This window comes from Giraffa tippelskirchi, chromosome 2 (genome assembly GCF_054371585.1).
Source record: "Giraffa tippelskirchi isolate mGirTip1 chromosome 2, T2T-mGirTip1v1.2.pri, whole genome shotgun sequence".
Taxonomy (NCBI): Eukaryota; Metazoa; Chordata; class Mammalia; order Artiodactyla; family Giraffidae; genus Giraffa; species Giraffa tippelskirchi.
In genome coordinates, this window is record NC_137276.1 from 24,489,814 (window position 1) to 24,509,948 (window position 20,135).

A 20,135-nucleotide genomic window follows, 5' to 3' on the forward strand; every position below is an offset into this window, starting at 1 on the left:
AGGAATAATTTTACATTAGAAATCTATGATTTAATGTGTTGTTAATGAAAAGTTAAATTACATGCATCTTATTACTAGAGGTGGCAGATTGAAAACATATATTTCTATTTAATTCATTCCCTAAGCCCTACAAAGATGCTAGAAATGTTTTCAGGCATGAAACTGTGTGAAATTAAAGACTGGGTGATGAAACAATAAGATTTTGGAAGCTGGAAGCAAATGGACAGGATATGTTAACAATATGATTTTCCAGATCCAAGAAATCTTAGTTCTGTGCTTAAAGTGGAAAAGCCAAGAGGAAGCTTTAGTATGAATCCCTAAAAGGTTTAGGACTTGGGGAAAACAGGTACCTTGGGAGTGAGGATTAACATGGGAATAATTAGAGTGTCTAAAGATCTCTTGAGAAAGTCAGATCCATAGATAATCTACCCTCTCCATTTGAGCTAATGACTAGGAATTTATTCTCTAGACAGAGTAAAGTGGAATATGTCTAGATTTGGGATTCCCGAAACATTCCAGGAGAGAACTTCATTTCTGGGGGGAAAAGAATTAAGCAAAAATTTCACAGTGAATGTCAAATCCCTTCATTTTATTCTTCTTCTACATGGCTCCCCAAAAATTTATATCAGTTTACAGCCTTCATAAGGCAATGCTGAAGCAGTTTTCAACTTGGATATCTGATCAACTACAGCTAGAAGACCTAAAGATACTGACATTAAGAATTCTCCCAAAGAAACTGCCTGTTCAGATAATGTTAGAAACATAGTGAGTAGTTCTAACCAAATGCATAGTGTTTCTGATCAGTTCTTATTCTTCCCTTTAATGTGAGTAAAATCAAGGCCTACTGGACTTTTTAATGCAAACACTGAATACAAGAAACAGAGATGGAAACCAAATAAACCAATCTCCTCAACTTTAGTTTATTTAGTTTTATGTAAACCGAATAGTTTCTATCATTAATATTCTCAAAAAGATAAGTAGATACATTGCATCTGTGAAACAACAGAAAGCTAAAATAGTTCAGGAAGTACAGTATATGAATAATAAATGACCCAAAAAATAAGAGACAATGAATGGAAGATATAAAAGATGTAATTCAATTTATTTTTTCCAGAACTGAGAGATATGATTCTCCAGAAAATAGAAACCAAAGAGCATTACTAAAAGTTTGAAGACATAAGTGATAAGAAGAAAGGAAAATGTATTGGAAGCTTCCAGATAAGGAAAAAAAAAGATTCATATAAAGAATAAATAATTCAATAAAGATCATTACAAATTAATTCAATTACAAATAATCATTTACAAAAATTCAAGTATTACAATAAATCTCTCTCAATAATGGCTTAGGATTAGTCCAATAATAGCAACTCCCGAAGAGAAATAACTTCAAAATTCTGAGGACTTTTTTTTTTCAAAACAGAATTATCAGATTGTCAAGATATTTTCAGCCATCACACACCAAAATGTATCTGTCATGTACTCTATGCCAGAAAGATACTGGAAAAGGTTCTGTAGCAATATGAGAGAAATAACAAGAGAAAACAAAATATAATATGTGAAATAGAGAGTCAGTAAAAAGACAGATAAAAATTTTCCTTATGATATTGAAAAGAGTCTGCATAATGACAGTTATTCAACAGGTTAAGAGAACTATTTTTCAGACTGGTTGCAGTTGGATGGGAAATATTTCTTTAAGAAAATGAAACTGATAAAAATTTTAATTTCTTTGAGGGTACTGAGAGAAGACTCACTCAGCTGGTGAAGAATTTGGGATTGGGTTAATAATTAGTGGGTTCCCTAGGTGGCGCTAGTGGTAAAGAAACCATCTGTCAATTCAGGAGCCATAAGAGACACCAGTTCGATCCCTGGGTGGGGAAGGTCCCCTGGAGGAGGGTATGGCAATCCATTCGAGTATTCTTGCCTGGAGAGTCCCATGGACAGAGGAGCCTGGCAGGCTGAGGACCACAGGGTCTCAAGGAGTCAGACACAACTGAAGTGACTTAGCATGCATACATTATGATTAGTACATAGAAAACCAAGCAAGTGGGGAAAGGGAGGGGAGGATGAAGAAGATGAGGAAGAAGAGTAAGTGAATAAATTGTTAATTCCAGATAAACGAATCTCTTATAAAGTAAAGAAAAACATCATGTGAAGTGAAACATATCTCAGCTATGAAAAGTGTTAATAAGCTAAGAATAATTTAAATAAGAAATACTGACTTATTTTTATGTTACAACTATGTCATAGCAATGAGGGGCAGGGCTAAAAGGACAGTGGTGAAAAAGAGATACATTTTTATCTTCCAGAGTGAGAAGTCAATAAACCAGTTAAACTAAAAGGGACTAGCAATATAAGTTTTGTTATTTAGAGATTTTGATGTAAATACCAAAATAAATAATTTAAAAAGTTGAAAATGTTTGACTCTGAGAAGCAGATAATGGAGGTGGCAAGAGAGTACTAAGGCAGTGAAACTATTATTTAGCTGACACTACCTGCTGCAAACAAACAAACTCCAGAATATATACTGGCCTCCAACACAAGTGTCTTCACACTCATTTATCAGCCCAAGGTGAGTGTTTCTGGATGGCGGATATCACTCTCTTCCATGAACTCAATCAGGAAGAAGATTCACCTTTTTCAACTTGAATTTTAAGCCAAATTTATCACTATGCAAGGCTGTCAAAGAGCATGGAGGATCACTCAGGGGAGTTTAAAGAAGCATGCCAAGACAGAGCCATACCACTTCCATCCCAACTGACCTAATAAAACTCAGGCACGTGGCCACTCCTAACTGATACAGGGGTTGCGAAATGGAGCCTAGCTGTGCCTCAAGGAAAAATAGGAGGACACAGATTTTGATAAACAGTTATTATTCCTGCCACAATTTGTAAAACTGTTTAAATTAAGGGCATGCATAGCCCATTACTTCAATTACGGTTTTGTTCTAAAATGATAAAATAGACAGACCAGAGGGAGTTGTTAAAATTTAACAATGGTTCAACTAAGATATGTTTTTCTGGCTTCTTTAATTGTAAAATTCAATTATACAGTTGTATTGATGGTACAAAATACTCCTTGTCTCAGTTCAGTTCAGCCACTCAGTCGTGTCTGACTCTTTGCGACCCCATGAACCGCAGCATGCCAGGCCTCTCTGTCCATCACCAACTCCCGGAGTCCACCCAAACCCATGTCCATCGAGTCGGTGATGTCTGGGGTCATCTTATTCCATGCTTCCCTTAGGGGAAGGTCAAATGGCCCTTCCTATGAAAACAAACTGGAAATTAAACAGTATAATCCTAAAACAACATCAGAGAAGGTGGTATTGTCCCTATTTTACGGATGAAATGACTCGATTCTTGAGAAACTAAGTGACAGGCACAAAGTTAGTCATTTATTCATCCATTGCTCTGATATTTATCAAAACATCTACCATGGGGCAGTCATCCTCTGTATGCAGCAGATATACCAGTGAACAAGCCAGACAAGTTTTCTGCTCAGAGAGAACTGTAATCCTAGGAAGGCTTCCTCCTGACAAAGTGAAGACTAATTCAGGTCATCAACCTGGAAGTTCAGAAGATCCTGAGTGATCAGCTCATGCTGGTTCTCTCCAGCTACCAAGCTTTACACTTTGCCTATTTCATCAATTGCACTGAAGTAAATTCTCCACCACTATACCATCAGACGGCTTCTCCTACTTAAGCAAATGATGCAAATTCTCCTTGGGGAAAAAAATCACACAGCCCTTTTCTCCCTTAACAGCTATTAACAGAGGCTTCAGATCAATGTGGCAAGAAAGACATTCATATTCGCCATTGTTTTCACCCAGCTATGAGAGACACGCTTGTGATTTTCTGGCTGCCTCTAAGACTTGCTGGGAATGCTCTCCAATTTTGGCAGACTTGGGCTAGTCTGGTCTCCTGAATTGTGATGTCAATAAAATATTTATCCAGCTGCCTGAAAATCACCAATCATATCTTCTTCCTTCATTTAGGAAAATACCACCCACTGACATGTCCTACTTGTATTTGAAAGATGTATGACTTGTCAGTGCTAAGTTTAGTGAATGTTTTCAGAAGAGCTGTAAACTTGCTTTGAACATGAGATCAATTATAAGAAATATGGAGATTCTAGAGGAGTTGTCCTCAGAGGATAACCACAAAACTCATTATCTGAATTGGGACAATTTGAGTGAGAGGTGATGCTGTTAACATCAGTGATGCTGAGACCATCAGCATAAATAGCGTTCTGAACAAAAAAGAAATACGAACATTCAAAATTGATTTCACTTTCTTTATACCTTGATGGATGAATGGATAAACAAAATGTGGCACATGCATCAATGGAATATTGTTCAATCTTGAAAAGAAAGGAAATTTTAACACATGCTACAACATGGATGAAACTTGAGAACAGGATGCTAAGTGAAATACACCAGTCACAAAAGGACAAACACTGTGTAACTCCACTTATGAGATATCAAGAGTAGTTAAATTCATAGAAACAGGAAATAGAATGGCGATTGCCAGGGGCTGGGAGGAGGAGGGAAGAAGGTAAAGTTATTGTTTAATGAGTACAGAGTTTCAGTTTGGGAAGATAAAAACATTTCACAGATGGATAGTGGAGATGATTACATAACAATGTGAATGTATTTAATGCCAATGCACTGCACATGTATACAGTTAAAATGGTATATTTTATGTTACATGTATCTTACCACAGTAAAAATGGTTGTCATCACTTTATTTGGAAAATGATAAAGCATGGATCAGAATATCCTCAAGGCCCTTTATTCTATGCATAACATATTATGATCCCAATTATCAGTCACTACAGTTAAGATGTAGTTGAATCACCCACTTCTCCCCTCTGTGTTTTAACAAACATTTGGGAAAAGACATGAAGATTCCAACAGGGATTTACTACTAGCAAAGCTGGTCAAAGGACTCAGTGAGCCTTTATGACTCCATCCTCAACTTAGACTTGAATGTAGCCCAAATTCAGCAAACAGTGGCAAGTAAAGAATCTGGAACTAAGAGAGAAGTAAGTGACCTGCTTGCTCCCACAAGCAAAGTCTGCTTGATTTGCTTATCACTTTAACCAAGGCAAATCCTCCCTTCCTGAGAGCAGGAGGCCCCAGAAGCAAAGAGAAAACAAGTTCAAGTAGATCAAAAGAGAGCTGATCCACATGGTCTGGGTTTCAGATGGTGGCGCACCTGCCTCCTACTAATGTCTCGAAGGTTCTCTCTAGACTCAGTCACACCAGATGTCCCCACCCCGCATACCCATCCAGGAGGAAAGAATGGGATGAAAAAGAGTTGAAAATAAAGATTCTTCTTCAACAAAAACTACTTCTAACCTTTGCTTTTCTTGCAAGCTCTTAGTTGCATAACAACATTTTCCTTCCTGTTAACATCTGATATTGGGAAATATTGAATTTTCTTCTTCACCTTGTGGCTCCTCATTCTCTGTGTGTGCCAGATAGTTTCCCATTTATTTCCAAAGCTTTTCATGTAAGTGAGACTCGTTAGGAATTCACTTGATAAAGGCAAGGGTGGTCAGAACCCTTGGAACCAAGTTGAGTTTAGACACAGCCCCAAACCTGGGGGCCACTTTCTCTTATTTTACTCTGCACTATTGACTGACTGATTCATGTATCTACGACCCCACCTCTGAGCCCAAACTTTACAGCAAGTTCCTAAAGGCCATGCACAATATTGGCTGACTGCTGAATCCTCCTTTCCATAAGGATTCATGTCAGCACACCCTAGGGACTCCATAAATATCTATGCTCCTGGAGCATTTATTGAGTTCCCACAAATGCCTAGGACATGGCCAGTTCTCTGCCCCAAAAGAGTCTATTATTTAATAACAATATTACAGAGTTTGGTGCTGCTGGTGGCAAGGATATTTTCTCAGAGGCCCCGTGGGGCCTCAGGGACGAAAGATTTTTCAAGAGATGAATGTGTTCTGAAAGACAAAACATAGTTAGCTCTGACTGCAAATTGGGCATTTTATTGCATGTCTGATGGATAATCACAGATAAAGACTTTGATCTTTATCCACATAGCAGCAATAAGAAAAAAAGCAAGAACTCTGTGTACTCTCTTTTATTTTTCCTCTCTGCCATTCCAGAGAAACAGAGCTCATTAAAATGCTCAGAAGAACGTCTTCGTGTGTATTCTTAAGCATCAAATCAAGTGCTGTTGTGTGGTCTTGCTCTGCCACTGCCCCCCACCAATGCCCTGAGAAGAAGGAGACAGGACAGCAGAAGGACTAATGAAAGAGGAAGAAGAAGGATGTTGAAGGCAAGGGGAGTGGACAAGTAGAGGGTTAATGCTGGGTATCTGGGGAAAGATGAAAGGGAGGCATGAGAGTGGCAGGGCAGCCTGGAAGCCCTAACAAACCCACGTGTTCAGATCAGGCTTTATTCCTCAGACACAGAACTCTGAGCACTTGGAGTCTGCAGTCACAACATCAGGAAAGCTCTCCCTTCTTTTGTGATTGAACTCAGTGATCTGTTTCATAATCGAACTTGCAAACTGAATCTAAACAGGCAATGCAACAAAAAACAAAATATCAGCATGTAGGCAAGCATCGGCAGAGTTCAGGGTGTGTGAGAGTACCACGTGAAGTGCCTACCATGCTGGGGTGCACTTAACTGACTCCACCTCATCTCTAATTATGATGACTATCAATAATGTTCACTAAGGACAGAAAGGTAACTTTCATTGTAAAATGGAGACTACGTGTTAACTATTATTGATCCTCACAAAGGGAGCAGCCAAAGACCAAATCCTTCAAGGTCTGAGATAAAGCCCAGTATCCTGGAGTGAATGTGCATGGTTGGGTGTATATATATATATATATATACACACACACTGATGTTCCAGCATGCAGGACCCATCCTGGATGGGGGCAATAGGGTGCAGGGTATAAGTGTCTCATCCTGTATTGGCAAAGAAACCTAGACATACACCATTATACCCAAAGAGCTTGATATATGGAATCATCATTCTCATGTTAATTTATGGAATGTTATGTTTAACATTTTTAATGTCTTAATTCTGTGTCTTTACTGCCTCACATTTTAATAAAACCTTAAGATTTTAATTAGCCCAAATTAAACTCAATTGAAATGCCCCATATATGTGTTTATACTGAGCAGAGAGGGAAGGGCTTAAAGTGCAAGGAATTCTAGGTTAAAAATTAAATCACACAGAATGTTAAGCATTGCCAGTTTCATTCATCAGACCTTTACTTATTTTTGAATGGCAGCACAAGCCCCATAGCAATCAATTCTATACCTAGTCACTGGAACCACAGATTTACCAAATGCAATTTGTCTCTCAAGTTAAAACTTTTGGAAAGAACAAACCTCTAAAGTTGTCTCAGAATCAGTACCTCCTCTTAGATGGTCTTGAATGACACATGTAAAAGAATGACCTCTAGCGGTAATAGGCCAAATCTACAGTAGTTAATTAAGACCCAGTTCTGAACTCAAGGGGGTAGAAATGGATTCCTTATAAAGCAATGTGAAACTTCCAGAGAAAGGGCACACACAGTGCCTTGCTTTATCTCACGACTCAGCAATCACACCAGCATAACTCAAAAACTCCCTTATCTCGTAGATGCCTCAAATTAGACCAGGGGCTTATAGGAAACTATCTTCTAACGGTTCTCTTGATATAGCAACACAATGCACAGTATTATGTCTAGTTACCCCCAACTTCTACATAAAAATTCCCAGTTACTAGACACATTTTAGTAGGCATTGATTTTATTGTTGTTTATTTTCTTCACACAGAATGATAAAGAACTCTTCTTCTTTGGGTAGGGATGTGGGAAAGTCAGTAGGAGGCAGTGAACATTATTTCTCAATATAGTAATGGAAACTGAGAGATTTTCCCCCTCCTCAGTTCCTTTCAGCCAGGATCTAAGCATATGAACTAAGAGTGGATAGTTGTATATTGCCGCTGAGTGATGGGAAACTAGAATGAGGGAGGCAGTGACTTATAGTGGCCGAGTGATGTCACGCTCGGAAGGGATGTAGTTGAGGCAGAGGTGATGTCTAGCAGATGTGGTTGTGTGCAATGCATCTGGCATATTGTTTGCCATGTCCTAACCAGATTACTTCATCCCATACTTTATTCATCCCTTAATTCCACCCCTTTCCAAGACCATTTCTCCAAATTCTCATCATCCTATGGCATCCCAGTAATCCTTTTCTCTACACAAAGTTGGCTTCCCTTATTTGTAACCCAGAATCTTAAAGGACCCCTATCAATTTCATCACTAGGATATACTTCCTTGTTATATATTCTCATCAGACCTGGTGTTACCTTATCCTGTGATTTAATATTCCTTTAGTATAAGTTGAAATTCTTCTTAAAGTATTCACATTACTTCTTAAAACATTTAGTGTCTCTATATTAACACTCCTAACAGGGATAAAATCCATCTATAGAAATTGAATAACTAGAAGACAACTGTCTAGATATTTTAATTAATTGGGAGATGATGGTGTTGTTGAGGCAAAGACTAAAAAACGGATCATATTGAGGAATGTGTTAAAAATAAGCTGAGATCTCTGAGTGGAGTACATTTCCTTTATGGATTTCTCATTTTAACCATGAGCTCCTTGGGATTTTAAAGTAATGAAAAGACAAAAAAGCTAGTCTTTTTCCTAGTATGCCATGAAAATTTGTCGATCTTATGGCACCTCTTAGCATCATGGGAGTGGCCAATGTGGTTGCCTTAGTCAAGCTCAAAGGTAGAAAATGATTTCTTATTCCCTTTTAAAAAAAGACTTTCTTTAATATTCCAGTTATCTAATTAGTCACCTTCACCCACAGCAGCCATGAAATTAAAAGACACTTGCTCCTGGGAAGAAAAGCTATGACAAATCTAGACAACATATTAAAAAGCAGACACATTACTTTGCCAACAAAGGTCTGTCTAGTCAAAACTATTGTTTTTCTAGCAGTCATGTATGGACATGAGAGTTGGACCATAAAGAAGGCTGAGTGCTGAAAATGGATGCTTTTGAGTTGTGGTGTTGGAGAAGACTATTGAGAGTCCCTTGGACTGCAAGGAGATTAAACCAGTCAATCCTAAAGGAAATCAATTCTGACTATTCATTGGAAGGACTGATGCTGAAGCTTCAAGATTTTGGCCACCTGATGAGAAGAGCCGAGTCATTAGAAAAGACCCTGATGCTGGGAAAGATTGAAAGCAGGAGGAGAAGGGGATGACAGAGGATGAGATGGTTGGATGGCATCACTGACTCAACAGACATGAGTTTGAGCAAAGTCCAGGAGATAGTGAAAGACAGGGAAGCCTGGGGTGCTGCAGTCCATGGGGTTGCAAAGAATTGGACACGACTGAACAACAACACACCTCCTACCTCCCCTTATCAGCACATCTCATCTCACATCCCACAACTCACAGGTAAAGGCATTAATAAGAAAGACAGAAAGAAAATTTTTCTTATTTTTCTCCAATGATATGTCTCTAATACTCCTGACTTTCTTTCATGCACCAGAACTTTTAAACTGTTCAGATTCATCTGGATACATACAGTATCTTGGAGAAAATTACCCTCCCTAAATCAATAGTAGTTCTAAGTATCTTCACATGAACTTAAGACTGGACCAGCATTATACAAGTCTGCCACAGAAAACAGAATGCAAATAAGGCATAGAATTGTAATTAGATTTCAAGTACACAAAAAGATCCAAAAAAACATCCTGAGAATGTAGGTGGTTAGAGAATGAGTCTTATCCCAGGCGGATTTCAAGCCAGGAGAAAAGTAGGTTCTAAGCAGCAACCCACCCTTGGTCCTACAAGATGAATTGTGAGCAGGACTCATTTTAATACAATTTGATTTTCTTTGTTTTAAAGTCTCATTTAAATAATCCATACCTCTATCCAGAAATATTAGTTCTCATTATAAACTGAGAATTTTCATTCTGAAAATCAGTAATATCCAGAGTTGTCAGAGAAAAACTCTGTTCTGTGCACAAGTACACAATACCTCAAGAGAATGAACATGATAAGTTTTATGATCTTTTCCTAGAAAAACAGACTAAACAGAAAGCAAAGGTAAGCATAAGTTATTTACATGCATCTTCAGATTATCAGTGCTTTCATGTATATTCCCTTTTCCAATTCCATAAACAGGAAATGAACTGCCTCCAAACAGCTCCCTTTGAACAGGCAGTGTATTACCTGCTTTACAATGCAATGTTTATTGGTGATAACTATGGATCTGCTATAAATCTACAACCCATTAAAAAAAAAGTCTTTCAAAAGCAGTCAATTGTCCTACTGAACAAATATGACCAAACTCTTTCATAGCCAGGTCTTACCTCTACACACACATCAAAAACAAAAAATACTATGCTGCACTGAAACTTTATAGAAATTAGAATCATATTGAGTTTATTTGGAAGAAAGGCTACCAAAATATCAAGTTGCCTTATAAGGATAAAAACATACTGGAAATATTAGTAGCAAGATTAGAAAGGGATCAAAGTATCAATCTACAGGAAGCAAAGGGAGGCAGAGTAAACAAACACTGCAGTATACTCTACTCTGGTGCTTCCAACACACACACAAATACATACCCTCAAACAATACTCCCTCTTAGGTTGAACAGTCATGACCTAGTATGTGTGTGCACATGCACACACACATGCACACACACACGCATACTCCTTAACCTTACTTGGGGTGATGCCAGGATATTTCTACATTCTTTTGACTTTTGTTATTATTGAGGAATAATTTACATACTGCAGAAAGCACAGATTCCCAGTGTATAATTGGATCAATTTTGATAGATATATACTTACAGGTAGTCATCATCCAAATCGAGATACAGAGCATTTCCAACACTGGACTTGTGCACCTTTTCTGTCAGCCTTCTCTCCCACCCAGGAAACTACTATCACGATTTGTTTCACAATAGATTAATCATGCCTGTTCATGAACTCTACACAAATGGAAGCATATGTATGTTCTCATTTGTGTTACTTGATGCATTCCACCAGATTTATTTTATAGCTCACTAATGGGCTGCAACATACAGTTAGAAAAAAAATGCTACAATGCATGCCATAACCTAGTGTGCATTCATTTAACTCAGGGTGTTTGCAAATTCTCAGACCTCTCCCACAGAGATACAGATTAAAATGTAGATTACTGAGCCCTACTCCAGATGACTAAAGCATGCATCCTCCTGCGGTTGTGATGCAGGTTGTTCACAGCCTACATTCTAATATGGTTTACAGCCAGGTTTCTCAATCACTCTAAACAATGCTTTCACTATGTCACCACCTCTGTCCCAGCTAAGAAAATACAACGACTCCCCATTTACTGCCTACTGCATCAAGCATAAGTACCTTCACCTGACACACAAAGCCCTCCATCAAAGGGTCTTGCTTTCCTGATTGATACACCTTCCTGTTACTCAGCAACAAGAGCCTCCACGGTCATCAGTCTCCTTAGGGACCCCCGCTGCCCATTCAATTCCACAATACAGACTCTACTGCTAACTTTTCCCTGTATCCTATCAGAGCTATCAAATTGAGTAACAGCCTCAGATAGTATTTCCTGGAAACTGTTTTGGTGGTGGGTGGGTCTGTGAGTACCAGGCACATTTGTAAGGCATCAGAGCTTCCCCCAGGCTGACTTACTGACTGTTAAATCTCACAGAAGTGTTCTCTGTATTATATCTCTGTTCAAGAGAGCACCCTTTGGAACTACAACCTTGTCAGAACATTGGTTCTATGTGGTCTCCTGGGTATATTTGGAAACAGATGGGTCTCAGTTCTCATGCTTTCTTACTCTGCAAATAGGAAAAGAAAGGCCTCTTGAGTTAGGACTGAAACAAAACTTGCAGAAATATATCACGAAAGGTAGGGAAGAACGGGCAGACTAAAGGAAGCAGCCTGGGAAAGCTCAACGCAAACTTCAAGGTATAGCCCTCATGTGTTAGTCCCTCCTCTCAGACACATAGAAGGCACTAAATAGATGTGTGTTGATACCAGAGTTCAAAGTGCACTCTTGAGTATATTCATCCATTCAATATAAGTTTCTACTGTGTCTCAGGAACTTCTGTAGGTGCTGAGAATATAGCCACTAGTAAGACAAATCCCTATCTACAAGGAACTTGGCATTCTAAGGAGATTATACAGACACACACACATACACATACACACACACACACATATACACATATACATATGCACACACACACACACACCCTTTAAGCAGAGTAAGGGGGGAAGGAAAGTGCACACTATTAACAAATAGTAATAAAGGAAGATATTAGTAAAGGTAGTATTTTAAAAGACTTGAAAGGGGTAATCAAGTGGGCTACTCAGCTATCTAGAGAGGTTCATGCAGAAAACAGGAAGAATAGCAAAGGCCCTGAGGTGTAAGCTTTCTTCCTTTGTTTGATAAATGCCAAGAGATTTGAAAAAATATGAGGGTATTGGAACACAAGAGGCCTAGTGGGCTGTTGTAAGAACTTTTGCATTTACTCTGAGATAACTAAGAACAAAAGGGAGAGTTTTGAGCTGAGACATACATGATTCATTTTGTATTTTCAGAGGTGTATTCTTGCTACCGTATTGAGAGTAGACTGCAGAGGGACAAGGCGTAAAGAGAGGCTGTTATAATAAACCAAGTAAACAATGATGGTAACTTGCATCAGGATTGTAGGATTAAAGGAGCTAAAGAAGAGCAAAATTATGAGTACATTCTGAAAGTGGCAACGAGATTTGCTAAATTGTGAGGTGTAAGAAAAGAGGATAGTCTAGGATAAGTCCAAGATGTCTGACCTGAGTGACACGAGAGGTGGGTAGCCATTTATTAACACTGCTGGAAGAGCAGACTGGAAGAGAGTCTGGGAAGTCCTTTGCGAACAGGTGAAGTGTGAGATGCGTTTTAGACACCCAAGTGGTGATAATTAAAAGGCAGTATATACAAGATTGTAGAGTTTATGAGATACATTTAGATCAAAGATACAAGTCTTGCATTTGTAAATTTATACATAGTGTATATATAGTCATGACACAGGATACTTATACAAAGAGGAAGAATACTGTCTAAAGAATGAGATCTGGCATAACCCCAATATGCGGCTATCAAAAAGACGCAGAGAAATCAATACAGGAGATGGAAATGTCCAAGCATAGACAAGGAGAAACAAGGAACTGGTGTCCCAGAAGTCAAGCGAAGAGTATTTTAACAATGAGCATGCTATCGATAACATTAAGTGCTCCTATAGATTAGTAAGATAGGATATGGAAACTCATAGTTAAATTTAGGAAAATAGAATTCATAGTATTTTAACAAAGGAGTTTAGTGAGTATGCAAATACTCATAAAATGGGTTGCAGAGAGAACTGGAAAAGACGACTTGGGGATAAAAAGCATAAATAACTCTCTCAAGGAGAGCTGACATAAAGGAATAAAGAAATAGTGAAGCGGTTGAAGCAGCTGAAAAAGCAAGTGGGAAAAAGATACACACACATAACTCTCATCTTTAAAAACAGATATATGGATGAAACTGGAGCCCATTATACAGAGTGAAGTAAGCCAGAAAGAAAAACACCAATACAGTATACTAATGCATATATATGGAATTTGAAAGATGGTAACGATAACCCTATATGCGAGACAGAATAAGAGACACAGATGCATAGAACAGTCTTATGGACTCTGAGGGAGAAGGTGAGGGTGGGACGTTCTGGGAGAATAGCATTGAAACATGTATATTATCATATGTGAAACAGAACACCATTCCATGTTCGATGCATGAGACAAATGCTCAGGGCTGGGGCAATGGGATAACCCAGAGGGATGGGATGGGGAGGCAGGTGGGAGGGGGGTCCAGGAAGGGGAACACATGTAAACCCATGGCTGATTCATGTCAATGTATGGCAAAAACTACTACAATATTGTACAGTAATTAGCCCCCAACTAAAATAAATAAATTTATTTAAAAAAATAAAAATAAAAAAATAAAAACAGATATATAGTGTGTTTTTGAGTTCCGGCAATAATCCAGTTGAGAGGGGAAAAAAAACTAAAGATGCAAGAGATAAGGAGAAGAGAAGAATAAAGAATTCCTGACATGGTATACTTAAGAAGTGACAGGAGAATCAAAATGAGAGATACTCCAGGTCCTAGTTCATAGCCCTCTCCCTCCCCATGTGCCATTTTGCTTAGTCTTCGGTTTCATGTGTTGGGTTTGTTTCTCTAAGCAGATTTAAAACTCTTCCAGGATAGTAGTATGTATCCTAGGCCACCTGTGGCTTTTTACAAGACCCCACACTGTATATGACATAACATTTTTCATTCCATTCTTTGTCTTTAGCAAGTTTTATTTTCTGACTATAAATATTGAGAAGGAGGGACACAGGACAAATAACTGCCTCTAAAATTAGAGAGACAGACAAGCAAAAAATAGACTTTCACAATTTACCAGAGCAGAAACCTCCTTGGCAAACCAGTATGAAAGCAGGAAAACCTGAATTCTCATTAGCCAACTGCTGAAGGTTCAATGTTGAGAAAGCTGAGAGATCAAAATCTCTCAGGCTCTCAGACTTCTGGGAGTTTTACCTCCAAGAGATTTACCAGCTCCTCACAAAAAATGGCAGAGAAACATCACCTCATGTTTCCAGTAGGGAGAGGGGAGAGGGGACTGTTTTGAAATATACCACAACATTCTGTTCTTAAAAAAGCCTGCCCTCAGGAAAACCGGTTTTAACAGAACCTAACCAGTAAGAATTATAGTAGAGCCTAAACTGACTGAGGGAAGGGGAATAACCAACTCCAGTCTGCTCGCTCCAACCTCCCATGTCGGGGAAGGGAAACACAGCGCCAGCCCCTTCAGCCTTCCTGTTTCACTCAAGTGTTGGTGTAGGGACGGAGAAGCACAGATGGAGTTCACTGTCCACGGGTACCCAAAACGGATACTAAATCACAGGACTATAGAAGACTTCCTCTCACACTATACCTTATCATTACATTATGAAAAGCCTGTGTACTGCATTTTCTTTTATCCAGTGCATGGTGTTTGCTTTTCAACAAAAAATTACAAGGTATTGCTGAAAGACAAAAAATCACAGTTTAAAGAGACTGAACGTGCATTAGAACCAGAGTCAAATAACAGGAATGTTTGAATAATCAGAGCAGAATTTTTTTTAAGGCTATGATTAATACTCTAAGGGATTTAACAGAGTAAGTAGACAGCATGAAAGAACAAACAGATAATGTAAGACAGAGGAAAAGTATACATAAGAATCAAAGAGAAATGCTGGACATCAAACAATTCTAACAGAAGTGAATAATGCCTTTGGTGGGCTCATTTGTATCCAGACATGGCTTTTCACAGAGAAACAAAACCAAAAACTGCTCTTTTAAAGATCTGTAAACTCAATAAGCCTCTAGCCAGGTAAAGGAAAAAAAAAAAAGGTGAGACTAATTACTAATATCAGAAGTGAAAGAAGGGATTATTATAAACGTCATGGACACTAAACAGAAAACAAGGCATATTATGAAAAACTACGTCTAAAATATCGATAACTTAGATGAAATGGACCAATTTTTTTGAGACACATGTCTCCCAACAAACACAAGCAATAGCCAATCTGAATAGACCTATAACTATTAAAGAAATTCAATCAGTAATTAATAACCTTCCAAAACAGAAAGCCAGGCCTAGATGCTTTCACTCGTGTATTCTATAAAACATTTAAGGATGAAATTATGTCAGATCTCTACAATTTCTTCCAGAAGATACAATCAGAAAGAATACTTCTGAATTCACTTTGCAAAGCCAACATCACCCTCATACCAAAAACTGACAGAGCTATTTACAAGCAAAAAAAATTCAGATCAATATCTCTCATAAACATTGATACAAAAATGCTCAAAATATTACCAAATTGAATCCAACTATGTATACAAAGAACCATGTACTGCAAGCAAGTGAAATTTATCCCAAATATGCAACATTCAAAAATTAATATAATCCATTGTATCAAAAGGTTTCACAGGTGGCAGTGGTAGTAAAGAATCAACCAGCCAATGCAGGAAACCTGAGAGACATGGATTCAGTCCCTGGGTTGGGAAGATCCTCTGGAGCAGGGCATGGCAACCTACTTCAGTATTCTTGCCTGGAAAATCCCATGGACAGAGTAGCCTGGGGGGGGCCACAATCCACAGGATCACAAAGAGACACAGCTGAAGCAACTTAGCACACATGCATTATATCAAAAGCCTACAGAAAAATGGCATTGTGATTTAAATAGATGCAGAAAGACCACTGGATGAAATTCAATACCCATTTATGATAAACTTGGTCAGCAAGTTAGAAATAGAGGGGAACCTCCTCAACTTGATAAGAAATATCTCCAAAAAAAAAACACAAAACCCTATAACTAACATCATACTCAATGTTAAGAAACTCTCTCGCTAAGATCAAGAATAAAGTAAGGATGCCCCCTCACCACTGCTGTTCAATATTGTACAGAAGTCCTAACTAATTCAATAAGAGGAGAAAAGTAAATTAAAAGTATACCATTTGGAAAGGAAGGAATAAAACTGGCTTTGTTTGCAGAGATGATATAATCATTTATGTAGAGAATTGGAAAGAACTGACCAAAAAAAAAAAAGGAACTAAGTGAGCATAACAACTTCACAAAATACAGTGTTAATATATAAAATCAATTACTTTCCTATTTACCAGCAATGAACAAGTGAAGATGGAAATAAAGAACACAACTCCAATGAAATACTTTGGTATTAATCTAAGAAAATATACACAAGATATATATATATGAGGAAAACTACAAAACTGACAACAAAAGATACCAAAGAGCTAAATAAGTGCAGAGATATAGCATGTTCATTGACAGGAAGATTCAGTATTGTCAACATGTCATTTCTTCACAGTTGACCTATGAATTCCATGCAATTCCAATCAAAATCTAAGTAAGTTGTTTTATGGATATTAACAAATTGATTCTAAAGTTGATTTGCAGAGGGAAAAAAACCTAAACAGCCAACTCAGTACGGAGTGAGAAAAAAGCTGGAGGATTGATTCTATTCAACTTCAAGACATACCATAAAGCTATAATAATCAAGACAGTATGTTATTGGTGAAAGAATAGTTAAATCAATGGAACAGGTAGAGAACCCAGAAAGAGACCAACATAAATAAAGTCTATTCATCTTTGACAAAGGAACAAAGGCAATGCAATGGAGGACTGACAGTCTTCAACTAATGATGCTGGAACAACTGGACTGTCATGTATTGGCTTGATATGATTTCAAACCCACTTGTTTATGACTTAAGTGAAGCCTTTTTAATCCACTTGTTTGTGACAAAGACAAAAAACAATTTTTTTTCTTAGAAGTAAAGTTGTTTTTGATCAAGACTAAATTGACCTCTGTCAGGATGTCATCATCTCATCTGTTGTTGTTGATAGGAACTCAGTAGTTCAGTTAATAAGGTACTCAAGTGGGAGATCATCAGTAAGAATACATAGAGAAAAAACTGTCACAAGGGCACATTTAGAATATAAATACTGAGAGTTTGTGAAGAATACATTAGAGTTTTGGTCTGTGCAAAAGCTACCTTTAGCTGATCTGGCTCTTCTAAGATCCTGAGGCACTTGCTCCTTCCTGGCCAGGCTATTATTGGTTGGCAATGGTGTTAAACCATGCAGTGGTCTCAAGAAGAGAAGGAACATATGCCCCTGCCTTGATGAAGAACTCCTCATAGGCAGTAGCACAAGCCATGAAATGGTACATGGAGTGATAACCCTCAAAGTATTCAAGCCTGCCTGTCAACATCAGCAACTTGGTTCCCTAGCAACATGCTCTAGCAACAAGGAACTTTCCTTTTGCTCCAGCAGCTGAAAGTCAGCTCTGGGTTGATTAAGCCAGCTCACCTGAGAAACCAACCTCGTATAAAAGGTACACCTCAACTTAATTTGGACTTTGTTTCTGTTATCTCCTCATGCCTAGAACAATAGTGTAATTAATATATCATTTGTTTGAAGTATGTTGTTTCTTTATTGACTTATTAAGAGTCATTTCCCTGTATGCTACTGGCATGTAAAATTCCCACGGCGAATCTGTGTTAAATAAAATATTGGCAAAGACAGCCTCAGTCTCTGAGGATAATCCATCACTCCTAAAACAAAACACTGGACATCCACATGTAAAATATGAATTTAGACACAGACCTAACATCCTTTACAAAAAAATGTACTCAAAATTTCTCATAGACCTAAATCTAAAATGAAAAACTATAAAAACTCCTGTAAAATAATATGGAAGGAAACCTCAAGTACCTTTGATATGATGAAAGTGAAAGCCGCTCAGTCGTGTCCAACTCTGCGACTCCATAGACTGCAGTCCATAGAATTTACTAGGCCAGAATACTGGAGTGGGTAGCCTTTCCCTTCTCCAGGGGCTCTTCCCAACCCAGGGATCAAACCCAGGTCTCCTGCATCTCAGGTGGATTCTTTACCAGCTGAGCCACAAGGGAAGCTTGGTATGATGAGAATTCTTTAAATACAACACCAAAGGCAAGATCCACGAAAGAAGTCATTGATAAGCTGCATTTCATTAAAATTAAAAACTTCTGCAGTGCAAAAGCCAGTATCAAGAGAATGAGAAGGTAAGCCACAGATTGGGAGAAAATATTTCCAAAAGACACAGCTAATAAAGGACTGTTATTCAAAATATATAAAGAACTCATAAAACTCAACAATAAGAAAACAAATAGGTAGGGTACATTTTTACACTTATAGCTGATTCATATTGTTACACAACCAAAACACATTATAAAGCAATTATCCTCCAATTAAAAAAAAGTAGAAAACAACCAGACTAAAAAATAGGCCAAAGGCCTTAAAATACACTTCAGTGAAGATAGAAAGTTGGTAAGTAAGCACACTGAAAGATGTTAAATCTCATATATAATTAGGGGATTGAAAAATTTAAGCAATGAGATAATACTTCCCTGGTATCTCAGACAGTAAAGAATCTGCCTGTGCTTAAATGAACCTTAAATGAACTTTAAATGAACATTACAAAGTGAAAGAACTCAATCTAAAAAGGCTAAGAAGCCATATGGTTCAAACTAGAAGACATTCTGTAAAACAGAAAACTATGACAATGGTGAAAAGATTAGTGGTTCGCAGTTGTTAGGAGAGAGAGATGAAAAAAGAGTGCACAGAGGATTTTTAGGGCAGTGAAACCATTCTGTACAATAGTACAATGGTAGATATGCATTATTATACATTTGTCAAAATCCATATAAGGCACAACACCAAGATCGAAACTTCTTGTAAAGTATGAACTTTGGATGATAATTGTTTCTAGAATTCCTGTGCTACAATCTCCTATATGCTGGGCTATCTCATTTCCAATTATTTTATCTCTAAAACTAGTCCCATCACCTCATGGGAAATAGATGGGAAACAGTGCAACCAGTGTCAGACTTTATTTTGGGGGGCTCCAAAATCACTGCTGATGGTGATTGCAGCCACGAAATTAAAAGACACTTACTCCTTGGAAGGAAGGTTATGACCAACCTAGATAGCATATTGAAAAGCAGAGACATTACTCTGCCAACAAAGGTCCGTCTAGTCAAAGCTATGGTTTTTCCAGTAGTCATGTACGGATGTGAGAGTTGGACGGTGAAGAAAGCTGAGCACTGAAGAATTGATGCTTTTGAACTGTGGTGTTGGAGAAGACTCGTGAGAGTCCCTTGGACTGCAAGGAGATCCAACCAGTTCTTCCTAAAGGAGATCAGTCCTCAGTGTTCATTGGAAGGACTGCTGTTGAAGCTGAAACTCCAATACTTTGGCCACCTCATGCGAAGAGTTGACTCACTAGAAAAGACCTTAATGCTGGGAAGGACTGGGGGCAGGAGGCGAAGGGGATGACAGAGGATGAGATGGCTGGATGGCATCACCGACTCAATGGACATGGGTTTGGGTAGACTCCGGGAGTTGGTGATGGACAGGGAGGCCTGGTGTGCTGCAATTCACGGGGTCGCAAAGAGTCGGACATGACTGAGCGACTGAACTGAACTGAACACCTCAA

General features: G+C 38.2%; 1 protein-coding gene across 5 annotated transcripts in view; it reads right to left on the reverse strand.

The window, feature by feature from the left end:
• The window catches only part of LOC145539478 (uncharacterized), a 702,259-nt gene that overhangs the window by 297,649 nt on the left and 384,475 nt on the right, over positions 1–20,135 (reverse strand). Inside the window, exon 1 of one of the 5 annotated variants that reach the window (XR_014077853.1) lies at positions 17,653–17,862. The exons of the other annotated variants lie outside the window; for them this stretch is intronic. The gene's annotated coding sequence lies outside the window, so the exon portion shown is untranslated. Of the gene's footprint in view, positions 1–17,652; positions 17,863–20,135 lie in introns of those variants that run through there. 5 annotated transcript variants of the gene reach the window in all.